The sequence below is a fragment of the Lepidochelys kempii genome, chromosome 9 (assembly GCF_965140265.1).
Source record: "Lepidochelys kempii isolate rLepKem1 chromosome 9, rLepKem1.hap2, whole genome shotgun sequence".
NCBI classification, from domain to species: domain Eukaryota; kingdom Metazoa; phylum Chordata; order Testudines; family Cheloniidae; genus Lepidochelys; species Lepidochelys kempii.
Window position 1 is genome coordinate 78,743,532 of NC_133264.1, and position 13,647 is coordinate 78,757,178.

General features: G+C 46.8%; 1 protein-coding gene across 3 annotated transcripts in view; it reads right to left on the bottom strand.

Moving 5' to 3' along the window:
* The window catches only part of STARD8 (StAR related lipid transfer domain containing 8), a 142,132-nt gene that overhangs the window by 47,900 nt on the left and 80,585 nt on the right, over positions 1-13,647 (bottom strand). The window lies entirely within an intron of this gene.

Sequence of the window (13,647 nt, forward strand, 5' to 3'; positions counted from 1 at the left end):
ACGGTCATTGGACTATGTTCCGTTGCTCCCACACCCTGAATTCTAGTGCCTCAGCTTATCAACGCTTTTCAGGACTCACATCTGGTACAGCGGCAAATGGACTGACTGCGGTCCCTCCCTCAAAAGAGAATATGAGGTGGAGGAAATCACCTTTCAAGGCGGCAGCTGCAACTTGTTTCAAGAAAAGTAAAAACATTTTTTCTAAAGGAAAATCTCAACATAAAACAGAATTAAATCTCCAAATCCTTCCCCTACGCCACAACATAACCCCCCGCCCCCAACAAACTAACAAGCTGCAAGAGGAAATACGGGTTTCTAAAATCCCTTTTGCAGCAAAAAGGTTCATTTTACAAACTACTTCCACCTTCCCCTGTAAAGCCGACTTGCACACGGAAATCTTTTACAGGGGTGGAAATGCAAAGCTCAGACACAAACAGACTCACCATGGCTGAAATTGTTAATCTGGGCTTTGTTCATTGGAAATTGCAGATTAAATGAAGAAAATAAAAAAGAATGACCACCATCCCCCTTCATCCGCTCCTGCAGCGAGCCTGAGCACCATGAGCACCGGAGATGGGAGGATTCCCAACCCAAATTCCTTCCTGCAGGCAGTAAGCTGGAGATCTGTGTTCCCTTCCACCCAGGCCTACGGTACTCCACTAATAAAATCTGCCCTCGCTGACCTCATTTGCACGGAGAGGCACCTCGTTCGTTCCTAGGAACTAATGGGATATCTACAGCTTATGCAGTCAGGGGGCTGAACCGTTTAAATAGCAGGGGTGGGAGTAAGAGAGAAAGTGAGAGCAATAACGTATGTACGTGCATGCAGCATAACCATTTCAAGCTCTTAAACTCTGCCTCTGACGGAGGAAGCGTTCTCTCCTGGAGCAACTCGCTTAAAAGAACACACGGCCTCCTGGCGTAAGGGAGTCACTGTAGTAGAAAGCGAGCATGAAGTACAGCAAATAAATAAGGTGCCTAGGAGATACATTATAGAAGCTCTCCTCCATTGGCAAATGGGGCGTCCACTAGACTAGATGAGACCTCCAACCTCTATGGCCAAAATTTCAAACCTGGGTGCTTAACCATGGTGCCTATACCCATATCAGACACCAAAATAAAAGTTTACAGAAGTACTGAGCACGCCTGGCTCTTATTTTTCAGGCATACCTCCCCCCTCCTCACTGTCACCGTCACGCAACTTCCTAAAGTGGAACTGGACTGGGAACGTGCGATATTACACAATGCCATAACCAGGTGCAGGAAAATTGAGTGAAGGCATGAAAATATGTCCTATTCTGATCACTCAAGTCTCTCACATCCGCTTTCAGCTGGGTGGTTTTTATTAGCAGAATATGGGCTTTAAAAAAAGGGGGCACTATAAGCTAGATTCAGACCTTGAGAGTTGGGCTGTACCCACTTAGAGCAGGTCTGAATCTGGCTCTCTGAGGGCTTGTCTTCACTACTGCGCTAAATCGGCACCGCTGTGATCGATGTAGCAGCATCAACTTAGCAGTTCTGTTGAAGACGTGATAAGTCAATGGGAGAGCGTCTCCCGCCGACATAGCGTGGTGTAGACACCGTGTTAAGTCGATGTAAGTTGCGTCACTCGCACAGAACAGTGGTAAACACTGGTCAATCCCTCGAGAACCCAGAGAGGGGCACAGGCTATGGAGGAAGGATGGTCCAGCAGTCTGAGCACTAGCACCCGGCATTCAGGAGACCCAGGTTCAATTCCCTCCTCTGCTGCAGAATTAAGGTGTGACCTTGGGCAAGTCACTTAGTCTCTGTGCGCCTCAGTTCCCCACCTGTTTAATGGGAATGATAGCACATCCCTGCCTCACAAGGGTAGTGTGAGGATAAATACATTAAAGATGGTGAGGAACTCCGATCGTGTGGGGATGCAGGCCAGATAAGCGTGTTACAAAGACTAAAGCAAGAGAAGTGGGAAGTGGGAACCTTCAACAGAGATGGGATTCATCTGTGCAGCAAAAAGCACATTCTCTGCTATTCCTGAGTCAGTGTTTGTGGCATAAATAATGTACAGTATGAGCTGAGAGATCAATGAGTTTGTGAGAGGCACCACAGGGGAGGATTTGGGGCTGAAATGAAGGGGACAGATTGGGGAGAGGTGCAATGGTAGCTGCATCTTCAAAGGGACTAAAATGAACCCAACCAGTACACATGATAGCAGAGAAGGTCCAGGTGACAATGAACGAAGGCAGACGCAAAGGCGGCTGAGCGGCAATCCATGCTATCAGGCACTGTGTGTAAAATTCCCACCAACACAGGAGGAGTCAAAGGTCACTTCCAAATGAGATCTCATTTGCTTGCAATGTAAAGAAAGTGCAGGGCTTTAGGCCATGTCTACACGAGCAAAATTACAGCAACAGCTGTACCGATGCAGCTGCACCACTGTAAGATCACTTGTGTAGCTGCTCTATGCCAACGGGAGTAAAACCACCTAAACAAGAAGCAGAAGCTATGTCGGCGGGAGAAGCTCTCCTGCCGACATAGCGCTGTGCACGTGAGAGCTTATTCCAGCAAAATTTATGTTGCTCAGGAGAGTGTTTTTTCACACTTCTGAGCGACATAAGTTTTGCTGAGATAAGTGGCAGTGTAGACATGGCCTTAACTCTATGGCTGTGTCTACATGACACAGCTTTTAGCGACATGGCTAAGTCGCTACAGCCGAGCCACTAAAAGTCGCGCTGTGTAGCTGCTCGTTTAATTTCCACCCCCAACGAGCGGCGTTTGTGTTGTCAGCAGAAGAGTTCACACTGGCGCTTGTCGCTGCAAAACTTTTGTCTTTCAGGGTTTGTTTTTTTTAAACACCGCTGAAAGGCAAAAGTTTTGTCGTTCAATTGCCAGTGTAGACATAGCCTAAGTGTGCACACACTTATTTGGGAATAAGACTGTCCACACATGGAGTTGGTCAGGAATAGCTATTGTGCTTTAAATCCACAGCCTACCTTAATCCTAATTAACTTTCAAATGTAGATAATCTCTGAACACTGTAACAGGCAGGCTGAATCTCTGAACTATGTGCCCTTGATCCTTTTAAGTCTGCTAATACAGTCAGTCTAGCAGGGAAAGAAGATCAAGTATTTCTACTGTTCCACTTGAAGATGAGCCAGGACCAAAGACAGATATCCCACCAATAATAAATAATAATTATATTTAGATTTTATAGGGCCAAGGAAAAAATTTCCCCATCACTGACATGCAGCCACCTCTGGAGTGGAATGTGACCTCTGTTAAACAGCGCACTGCACTGCTGCACAACAGTTTAGGGCAGGACGTGAAAAAAAAAATCCCATATCCTGCCAACACCACGGGATGATTTGATTAGGAAGAATGACATTAATCAAACTGGAATTTGGACAAGACACTCATACTAAGAGCATCCACACCAGTGTGCAGATTAATTCTCCTCCTTCAGCATACACAGAGAAATGCGGGTGTGCGTGTGGGTGTCCAGGATATTTGTGATCCTTTCCCCCACTCAAAAGGCTCTCAGCACAAGTCTTCGCAGGAAAAGCCTCTTCCATGATTATCCCAGGCCGGACCTTCCTGTTGTTAGTGCTCCAGTGGCGCCACAGAAGGAAACCAGACCATAAATTTCCTACAGCAACGAATGACGATCAGCTGCCTCATGGGTGTGGAGTCAGCCAGTATTTCTGGGTGGGGGGAAAGGGAGGAGAGAATCTTTTCTGGTTCCAAAGAAGATGGAAGGGACAGTTTGTCCACTTGCCTGGAGTGAGCTGAAATATTGCCCAGAAGAGAGGGCTGAGAAGGTCCAGGAAGCCAATGGCTCCCTCTCTGAAGGGAGGAAAGTACAGAGTAGCCCATGTGCTACTGCTCTTCTGCAGGGCTGGAGAGGAGCAGGCTGGCTGGGGCACAGGGAAGGGAGAGCAAGGGACAGAAGAAAGAAGAGCTAGGAGGCCTAAGGCCCCACAAGTGTCCTGGGAGGTGGCAGTCCCAGAGGAACCCTTCCAAGAGTCAGGGGCCCCCAACATTCATTAATGTGGGCAAAAAGAAGAAGGCAGAAACAAATATTGCAGGATCTGAGGCTGGCCTTTTCAGCTGGCAGCCAGCCATTCTCAAGGAGCTCTTCTCATCTTACTTTCAAAGTCAAATCTGGAGGAGTCATGAAGTGGGCCTATCTGTGCCAAAAGTCACACAGTGAGTCCTCATTCGCTCCTCCTGACTCACGGCCACTAGACCAGTCTCCTCCAAAGACCATCATCTGCTGCCACAATCATCACGGAACCTGGAGCTGGTGGATATGCTGGTGAGCAGCACCCACTGCCTGTACATGAAACAATGCCAGATCCTCAACGGAGAATAAGACTTGGGCATTTCGTACTGCTGGCCAAGAACTTTCCTTCAGATTTTAACTCCATGTCTCCACCAACAGCATTAGCCCCCTCACTTCCTAGAGATACAGGGCCTCCCTAGCAGAGAGTATTCATGTTCTGATCCAAGAGACAATAATCCCCCCCAAACATTACTGTCATCTACCTACTGGCAATTACACCCAACTACAATTCTCCAGCAGGTCTCCATTCCCCTAGACTGTAGTGGTGACACTAATGCAGCGAAGGAGGCCAAATCCATGCTTTTGGGGTGTTAGCTGATGACAGGTGGGAAACAGAAAGGGATTCCCCCCATCCCCAGAAGATACACTATAGCACAAATGGCCAGATGCACTGGGTTTGCTTTCTTAGAGATATGATACTGGACCACCTGGACCATTGTGACAATTTCTGCGTACTTAACCATCACCATAATCCAGACAAAATCCTATTCCAAAAGCCAAACTCATGGAGACATACTGCAGTAGCAAAGCAAACATGGAGCTAAGAATCTGCTGGGCATCAAGCAGGTAACCCTTGTGGAAACGTGGAGGCAGGAGTAAAACCTTGGAATGCAGTTGGAGCCCAGAGAATATGGACCTGAATTTTATATAGGTGACCAGAGCCAACTTTGAGACTTACAACCCCTTGTCTCTTTGTTCCGTTTGAAGATGGTGTGGTGGAAGGAATTGAAGACCAATGCTTCCTTTCCATTATAGAGCAAACGGCAGCCACTGGAGAGACTAGGCCAAATGGCTTTTGAGAACTGGTTTTAAAGGACATCACAGGATTTCAGAAAGACAAAAGAGCAACACTTTTTAAAAAAAAAACAAAAAAAACATAGAAACCTCCTTGCCAGGAATGTGAAGAATGTCAGGGAATATTACAAAACAGGATGCAAAGAGAAGCTGGCCTCAAGCTCTATCACAATCTCATATGTTGGCCTGATTATCAGATGCTGAATCCTGATGGAAACCTATCAGTGCATCTGCCTTGGAACCAAGGGCTGAGCTCAGCTGGATTGATTCTGCCTTTTCTTCTGATACCAAAGAAGTCAGCTGAGCAGCCTCTGCTACGGTCAGTCTGTGGAGGGATAAAGCTCTGCCCATCTGCCTATCCACTATCATAGCCTTGTCATACAACACATAACATTCTTTGTGTCTATAGTGCCTTCCATTTAAGGAGCTAAAATGAAATGAACCCCTTAGGAGGCAGGTCAGTGTTCCTATCCCCATTTCACAGATAGATAAACTGAGGCACTGGGAGGGGCTAGGACTTGCCTGTGGTCACACAGCGAGTCAGTGGCAGAGTCAAGCACAGACCCCAGGAGTGCTGATCCCAGTTCCCCTGCTCTAACCATTAGGCAATACTTCTCAGCTCTTTAGACAGCTTCCTTTGACACTTTTGCTAATTTACCAAATACATTTGTGCTTTCTATGGCTTGTACATCTCCCCCCGCCACCTGTTCAGACCTGCAGGGACATTCCAATGCCGAACTTGTGGCATTACAGCCCCTCCCACGGCTGCAGACAGTAAGGCCAGAAGTTCGGGAAGGCTACGAACCGGCAAGGTCAGGCCAAAGGACAAGCTGGGTTAGGAAGGTGCAGAAAGTTCTTATTCAAGACGCCAACATCCTCAAGAGCAGCACAGGCAACTGACACCAATTACTAGCACAGAAATGAGTATGTTTTTTCGAGCTTCGCCTCCGTGTGACAGTCCCTCTTTAAGTAAAAGAAGCTCCATTTCCAGGATCAGCTTTGTCATACCAGGACTTATTTGGGGGCTTTTTGCCCAGCCGAGCATCAACATGAAAGAACACAACAGATCTGCCTATTCACACAGCCCGAAGGGAGGCAGCCTGCACATGAAAATAAGGTGGATGCTCGGTGGTGGGGCAGATGGATTCCTAACCACAGTCACAGCTTATCAGAGGTTACCTTTGTAAGGCCTTGGGCTTAAAAATCATAAGGGAATTTTTACTCAGTGATACAAAAGGCACCTACCTCCTACGACCGGGGTAATTACAGGCCTGTCAGTCTGACATCGAGTCCCAGGCAAGATAATGGAGTGGCTGATATAGGACTCAAATAAAGAATTAGAAGAGGGTAATACAATCAGTGCCATACAACAGGGTTTATGGAAAATAGAGCCTATCAGACTAATATCGTATCTTCTTTTGATGAGATTACAAGTGTCGTTGATAAAGGTAACAGTGTTGATGAAATACACTTAGATGTCTGTAAGCCATTTGACTTGGTATTGCATATCATTTTGATGAAAAAACTAGAAAGATACAAAATTAGCATGACACACATTAAATGGATTAAACGCTGGCTAACTAATAAACCTCAAAATTGAACTGTAAAGAAGGAATCATGAAGTAGGTGTGTTTCTAATAGTGTCCCGCAGCAGTTCTTGGCCCTAACACTATCATCATCATCATGTTCCTATTATACCTTTGGCTTTTAGGGCAGTAACGAAGCTCCTCCACTCCTCTATATTCCATATATATATATATATATATATTCTATATATTACCTCTATATTCGGCATTGGTGCAACAACTGTTCGACTAATGTGTTCAGTTCTGGAGTCCACACTTCAAGAAGGATATTAACAAATTGGAGCATGTTCATAGAAGAGCCATGGGAATGGTTAAAGGATAAGAAAACATGCTTTATAGTTATAGACTCAAGGAACTCAATCTATTTATCTTAACAAAGAGAAGGTTAAGGAGTGACTTGACTACAATCTGTAAGTACCTACACGAGAACAAATATTTAATAACGGGCTCTCTAATCTAGCAGAGGAAGTTATAACATGATCCAATGGCTCGAAGTTGAAAATAGACAAATTCAGACAGGAAATAAGGCATAAGTTTTTAAACAATGACGGTAGTTAACTGGTGGATCATGGATCACTGGCAATTTTTAAATCAGGAGTGCATGTTTTTCTAAAAGAATGAATCTGGGAATTTGGGGGAAGTTCTCTGGTCTGTGCTATACAGGAGGTCAGACTAGATTATCACAATGATCTCTTCCTGCCTTGGAATCTATGAATCTACAAAACATCTTTAGGCAGTGGCCATAAACAAAGCACACAGAAGCAAAATGACACATGCTACAGGAGGCCTGGGCCATCTCATTGTAAAGAGAGACACTGACAAGGCTGATTAGACCTACAGTTAGACAAACTGAGTTTTGCCGTGGTTCATTGTAAGCCCGGCTAGAGCTAGAAGACTGCTTGTGAGGACACCAAGCCTCCCTCTGACCCATCCCTTGGACTTTTAGTAGCATTTCTGTAAGTGACAGATTCTGTCTGCCCTGCATCAGAATGGCAGCTCTCCATGAAAATGCTCTCCATGAGAATGGCACATGAAAGTAGGACAGAAAAGGATTCATCTGGACAGCTGCTCCCTTTTACTTCCAGGGCAAAACCTTTTATTCAGTCCCTTGTATCATCCATCAACATCTCTAGCCAGTGATGAGCTGCCAAAATCGTAACAACCAGTTCCCTCCTCACCCCGTGCCCACACCCGCCCCCCAGGACTCCTGTCCCATCCAACCCCCTGCGTTCCTTGATGCCCCCCCAGAACCTCTGCCCTATCCACCCCCCTCCTCTGTCCCCTGACTGCCCCCAGAACCGGGCAGAGTGTCTCGTGGGCCACTGTACTGGGTGCCCACCCCGCCCATAAGAGCCAGAGGGACCTGCCCAGGGGCGAGGTGGGGAGTCCCAGCGGTCCTTACCTGGGGCGGCTCCCTGGAAGCATCCGGCAGGTCCCTCTAGCTACTAGGGGCGGGGTAGCAAAGCTGGGGGAAGGGAGCAGCCGCTCCCCACACTGATCACATCAAAAATGGCGCCTTAGGTGCAGATGCCATGGGTGCTCTGGGGCGGGAGCACCCACGGGGAAAATTTGGTGATTGCAGAGCACCCACCGGCAGCTCCCCGCCCCATGCCCGGCCCCAGCTCACCTCCGCTCCACCTCTGCCTCCTCCCCTGAATGCGCCGCCCTGCTCTGCTTCTCCGCCCCAGCCCCTGGCTTCCCGCGGATCAGCTGTTTGCACGGGAAGCCTGGGAGGGCTGAGAAGCAAGCAGCGCTTTGAGCTCAGGCCCAAGGAGGCAGAGGCGAGCTGGGGCGGGGAGCAATTCTACTGCGCCCCCCCGCCGGGTCACCTGCTGCGGTGCGGGCGGCCCTCCTCGCGCCTCCCCTCCCCAGCTCACCTCCGCTCCGCCTCCCTGGGCCTGAGTGCGAAGCCGCCGCCTGCTTCTCAGCCCGCCCCGGCTTCCCACACGAACAGCTGATCCACTGAAGTGGGGGAGGGGGTAGGAGAAGCAGAGCAGGGCGGAGCGTAACTCAGGGGCGGAAGAAGCAGGAAGGTGAGCTGGGGCCGGGCGTTGCGTGGGGAGCTGCCGGTGGCTGGTCTGCACCCACCAAATTTTCCCCGAGGGTGCTCCAGCCCCGGAGCACCCATGGAGTCGGCACGTAAGGCACCACTTTTGGCGGGTTGTTAAATTTAGAAGCCCTTTTAGAACCAGTTGTCCCTCGTGGGCTTCTAAAAGGGTTTCTAAATTTAACAACCGGTTCCAGCAAACCGGCTCCAGCTCACCACTGTCTCTAGCCCACCCTGCTCTGAGGTAACAATAAGGCACAGAGCCCAATAAATACCGTTGGATCCAGAGCGCTTGGTAGACAAGTTGCCAAACAGGCTGTGATGATTAGCGAGCGGCTCTCTTCTACACTGCAACTTGGCAGTACTTGCAGATCGGGACAGTTAGTGCCCAGCACTGTATGCGGTTTTGAGTTCCTACCTGCTGGAGCACTGGCAGGAGCACCAACACATTACTTGAAGAAGAGGAAACCAGAGGAAGAGATTGTAATTTTGGGTCTGATCCAGTTCCCATTGACTTCAGGGTGGACTGGGAAAGGCATTCACATTGTAACTCCTGGAGGCAGGGATCATACCCTCCTGCCTACATTGTGCTCTGTGCTGTATGATAACGGAGCTAAATAATAATACCCAATGTGTTTTGCAACATTGCAGAGAGCAGCACTCCCAGCCTGGAGCCTTACAGGGCTGCTTCCTCCTTGCTTTTAAAGAGTTTGAACTGAAGCACCTCACACAACCATATCTGATCTTACAGCATGGTCATTTTTGCACTTGTTAGGACAGTATTTTGAAGGCACCTTCCCTTCTATGGCAAGGTTTATTTTTCAGAGCAGTCAGTGCTGTCCGCTAGCCAGCTCCCATAACAAATTAGGGCAATACCTCTGGACCTTGAGGGAACTGGGATTATTTAAATTCAAGATAAAATTATTATGAGGCACGTGGCTGAAATATTTAATCTAAATAACGATTATTATAAAAGTACATGTGTAGATCTGTTTGAGGCTATTGGAGAGACCAGAATCAGGAGATTCACGGTAGGTTTAACCACACCCACCCACGCACATACACAGAGTATCTGAAGAGATGATAATTTACAGAGATAATAGTGAATAGAACTTAAAGCCAGGTCCCTCATGGATATCCATAGTTGAATTTAAGGAGCAAGACATGCATGAAGAATTTGCGGAGGTTATATGCAGAGAGTAATGACAAAGTGAGATGACCTTTCATCTGGAGATGGGAGAAAAGGAAGGAAAAATCTGCATGGAATTTGGAGAAGAAATATTCGCAATTTCGTTCCCAGACATTTCCTAGGAATTTCACTTTCTGCAAACTTATCAACAAAAATTCAAATAAGCAACACCCAAATTTCCACGTTTCATCACACACACTGATCTTTGTCCAGTTTAAATTGCAGATTTCTAATTCTGAATTTTGAAATTGAAATAAGGAGGCTGCTTAGTTGGTAGTGACAAGGGTCCATTTCCATTCAAAATGAGGGGCTGTTGTGGAGAAATATTTATGAAATTTCACAGATGTTCAATGAATTCAACACACCAGGAAAAATCATTCCATTTTTAAGTATTCAAAAAGCGCTGACCTCTGTCCCAGTCCTACTTTCAGCCAAGCTGGTGGAGTTGAGCAGAATTAGTATTTCTATGCAAAACTTGGAATAAACTAGAATTTAACAAGTAACTTATTAAACTCAGTCAGGTTTGTGCCGGGGGAGTGCCTGAAGGGCATTTGGGGGATCAGGAGGGAATTTGCCACTGATTCTGCCCTTTCCTCCAGACTAGTTATTGCTTTTCTTTGCATGGACGTTGTTTTGCTCTACTTTAGCACAGGAAGTGCTAAGGTGCATTGCATGCAGGTGTAAATTATTCATCCAACATTCCAGAATGATGAACCTGTAACTGTTTCAGGTCCCTATACAGCCATGTGTCCGCCTCTAGTCAGAATACCATTACTAGACTAGCGAGACAGAATTAGCATTGTCTTTTACTGCCAATAAACTAAACCCCCAGTGGTTTATTTACTCCTCAGGCAGACCTAATGGAAACTTACCTCTGCTTGCCTTACCTGTGTATATCTCATTTGCTGTATCAGACAGACACTTGAAGCTGTTTCTAATGTTAATCTTTCCCCCCTTATGGATGAGGAGAAGTTACTGCATTATGGCAAGACATTCAGTATATTCAAACAAATGCCAACTGGTGGGCAGATAAGAAAATGGAGACCTGGCATTACCAGAGATATTGGCCTCTCTGCTCCCCAGCAACACACTGAAAAGATCCTCCAAGCTACCGAACCAATCTAAACCTCAGCGACAGCCTTCCAGAGTTACCCTCCACCCTCCCAGTGTAAAAGGAAGCTGGTCACAAATAGCTGTGTGGGCAGGACCTACCCACCACTTCCGAATTGCTCTCACCCAACCCTCAAGGTAGGATTCAACCTCTCTAAATGCTTTTCATCTGGCTAGTGGAAGGGAGCTTCAGAACATTTATATCTGGGCTCTCAAAAAATTCTGTGCGATTACCTGCTGCTTCAGCTGACCATGTGTTTCCTAACGACCCAGAGAAAAGTGAAGAACAGACAAAACTGGAACAACTTACATTAGAAAACAAAACAAAACAAAAAGTGACAAAGCTGCTATTGTAACAGTCAGAGTCCCAATGAGCTTAAGAGCCTGGCAAAGAAACAAAAGTTCTTCAATATTCTTCAGCACATATAATTACACAACACCCCCTTATATCTATCTGCCTATCTATGTATGCCACACTGCCAAGAGCCATTTACAAATATGGTCTCTGTTCAAGAAGTGACAGGTAAGAAGAATAGCAAGTACATGCTTTCACTGAATGTACTGGTTGGGTGTGTAATCAAAGGCACAGGGGTAGCCAAAGTGCAGCCCTAAAGAGTTCTGCATTGCTGCCTTCATCTTCAGTAAGCAGATGATGCCCACGGAGACTACAGGTCCCAAGATGCAGTATTCCATCTCGAGCTGAGTGGCCCAGACCCTAGCAGTCAGGAAAGCTGGTAGCGCCAGGATACAAGTTCATGATCTGTATTGCTCAAGAGGGGGCCAGGAAGGAAGACCACCAAACTACAGCACTCAGCCACACCCTTGGTGCTGCTGCCGGCACTATCCCTCAGGAGTTCTGTGGGACTTAATTAGTTGAGTGTGAAAAGCTTGGAGTCCCCTAGCAGAGTAGGAGTACCATTACACAAGCATTTATTCTGTCATTTAAACCTGAAGAAAAAGTTGGAGAGAATGAAAGAAGCAAAGTGTGCAGCTTCACTGCCACTGGCTGCAGCTGGCAGGAGGCATAAGATGCACCCAGATCTCAGGGGCCAGCACCATCACCTATCAGCTCTTCCCGCATACAGCTGTTCATCATGTCAAGAAGCCTTCGAAGCCACGCCCAGTTACTTTTAAACACAGCTGCCACAAGCTTAACAAAAGAGAAATGCAACCTACTAAAATTCGCCTCATCAGACAGCTGCTGACCGGCAGGCTTGTTCTTTAGACCATGTTTGAATAAACCCTCTTCCACTGGAATTCCCTAGTGGTTGCAGTAAGATCGCCCCCAGCAGCCATCCAAATGGTAACAGCTTAAGTGTCAGCTTACTGTCTCCATGCAGTATCACTCCTGGAGTTACTCTCAGGCCCATCTCCAGAATCTCGCCATACTCATGGAGGGGACACATCCAGGACAAGATGAAGTCCTCCGAGTGAAGAACCGTGGCAACGTAACCCACCCCAAGCTCTCAAAAATCATGAGACGTGATTCTGAAGCCAAAGAGATGCATTTTGGGTGCTTTTTATTTCCCTTCCAATATTTTGGCCTTTAGAACTTCCCAGCTTTTCTCTGCAACAGCAAGGACCAAAACCTCTTTTTTTAAATAAAAGCAGAGATTCTCATTTATTCACATCTCCAGAAGCTGGGGCTGTCAGAAGAACACCAAACATCATGAAACTCACAATAAAATCAGGAGTGCTGGCAACACTGCGTGGACAATAGTAACTTCCCCTCTTTGTGTTTTGTTTGTTTTACAAGACCCTTGTCACCCCTTTGATGGCTGTGGGTATTTCTGCCCTAGCAAATTCACATCTCCAGAGGCATACCTGCTCATTTCCACTCCAAGAACTGGACATTCCCAATCAGCAGCAAAGCAAGCACTCACTGGCTTTATTTGCTTCTTATAAAGCCCAAAGCTCACAGAGCAAGCCCCGAGCAGAGAAGGCAGCAGACATCCAGCAGCCCCTTTGGTAGAAGGTGATAGCATTTGCAGATGACATCAGCCAGACCACCACCCTTTATGTTTGCACCTTTCCTGTCTTGACTTTAGTGACATGCAGGCCAGCAGTTGGCTTTAGAAAAAGTTTTTAATCCCCTTTTTCTTTTTTCCATGAGCCTGGGCTCAAAGTCATTACTTCAGAGGTGACCTTCAAAGGTCAAGTACCAAATTCCTGCAGCTTTACCAATATGCGAGGATTGACTCCAACGCCAAGCTAAGTGGAACTTTTAGCATCTTACTACCCAGACAGTGACTTTACTTGCCTCATTTCTTATTAGGAAATAATGTGAGGGGCTCAGGCCAATGTTTTGGAGGCCTCCACCATATCCTCGTACCGTTACTGGGATTTTGTATTTAGCAGCTGCAGGTCGCATTTAAAAATGGGACTGGGCTTTGATGTTTCTGGAAATAACTCCTTAATATGGTAGAATAGGACCACGCAACTTCATAATTATAATGCCGACAGACCCCAGTCATCGGTGGGATTGAACTGGGGACCTCTGGAGCTTAGTGCATGAGCTTCTACCACATGAGCTAAAAGCCAACTGCCTGTTACCTAAGGCTGTAGAGCAGACTCATTTTATCTCTCTCTCTAAGTGGTC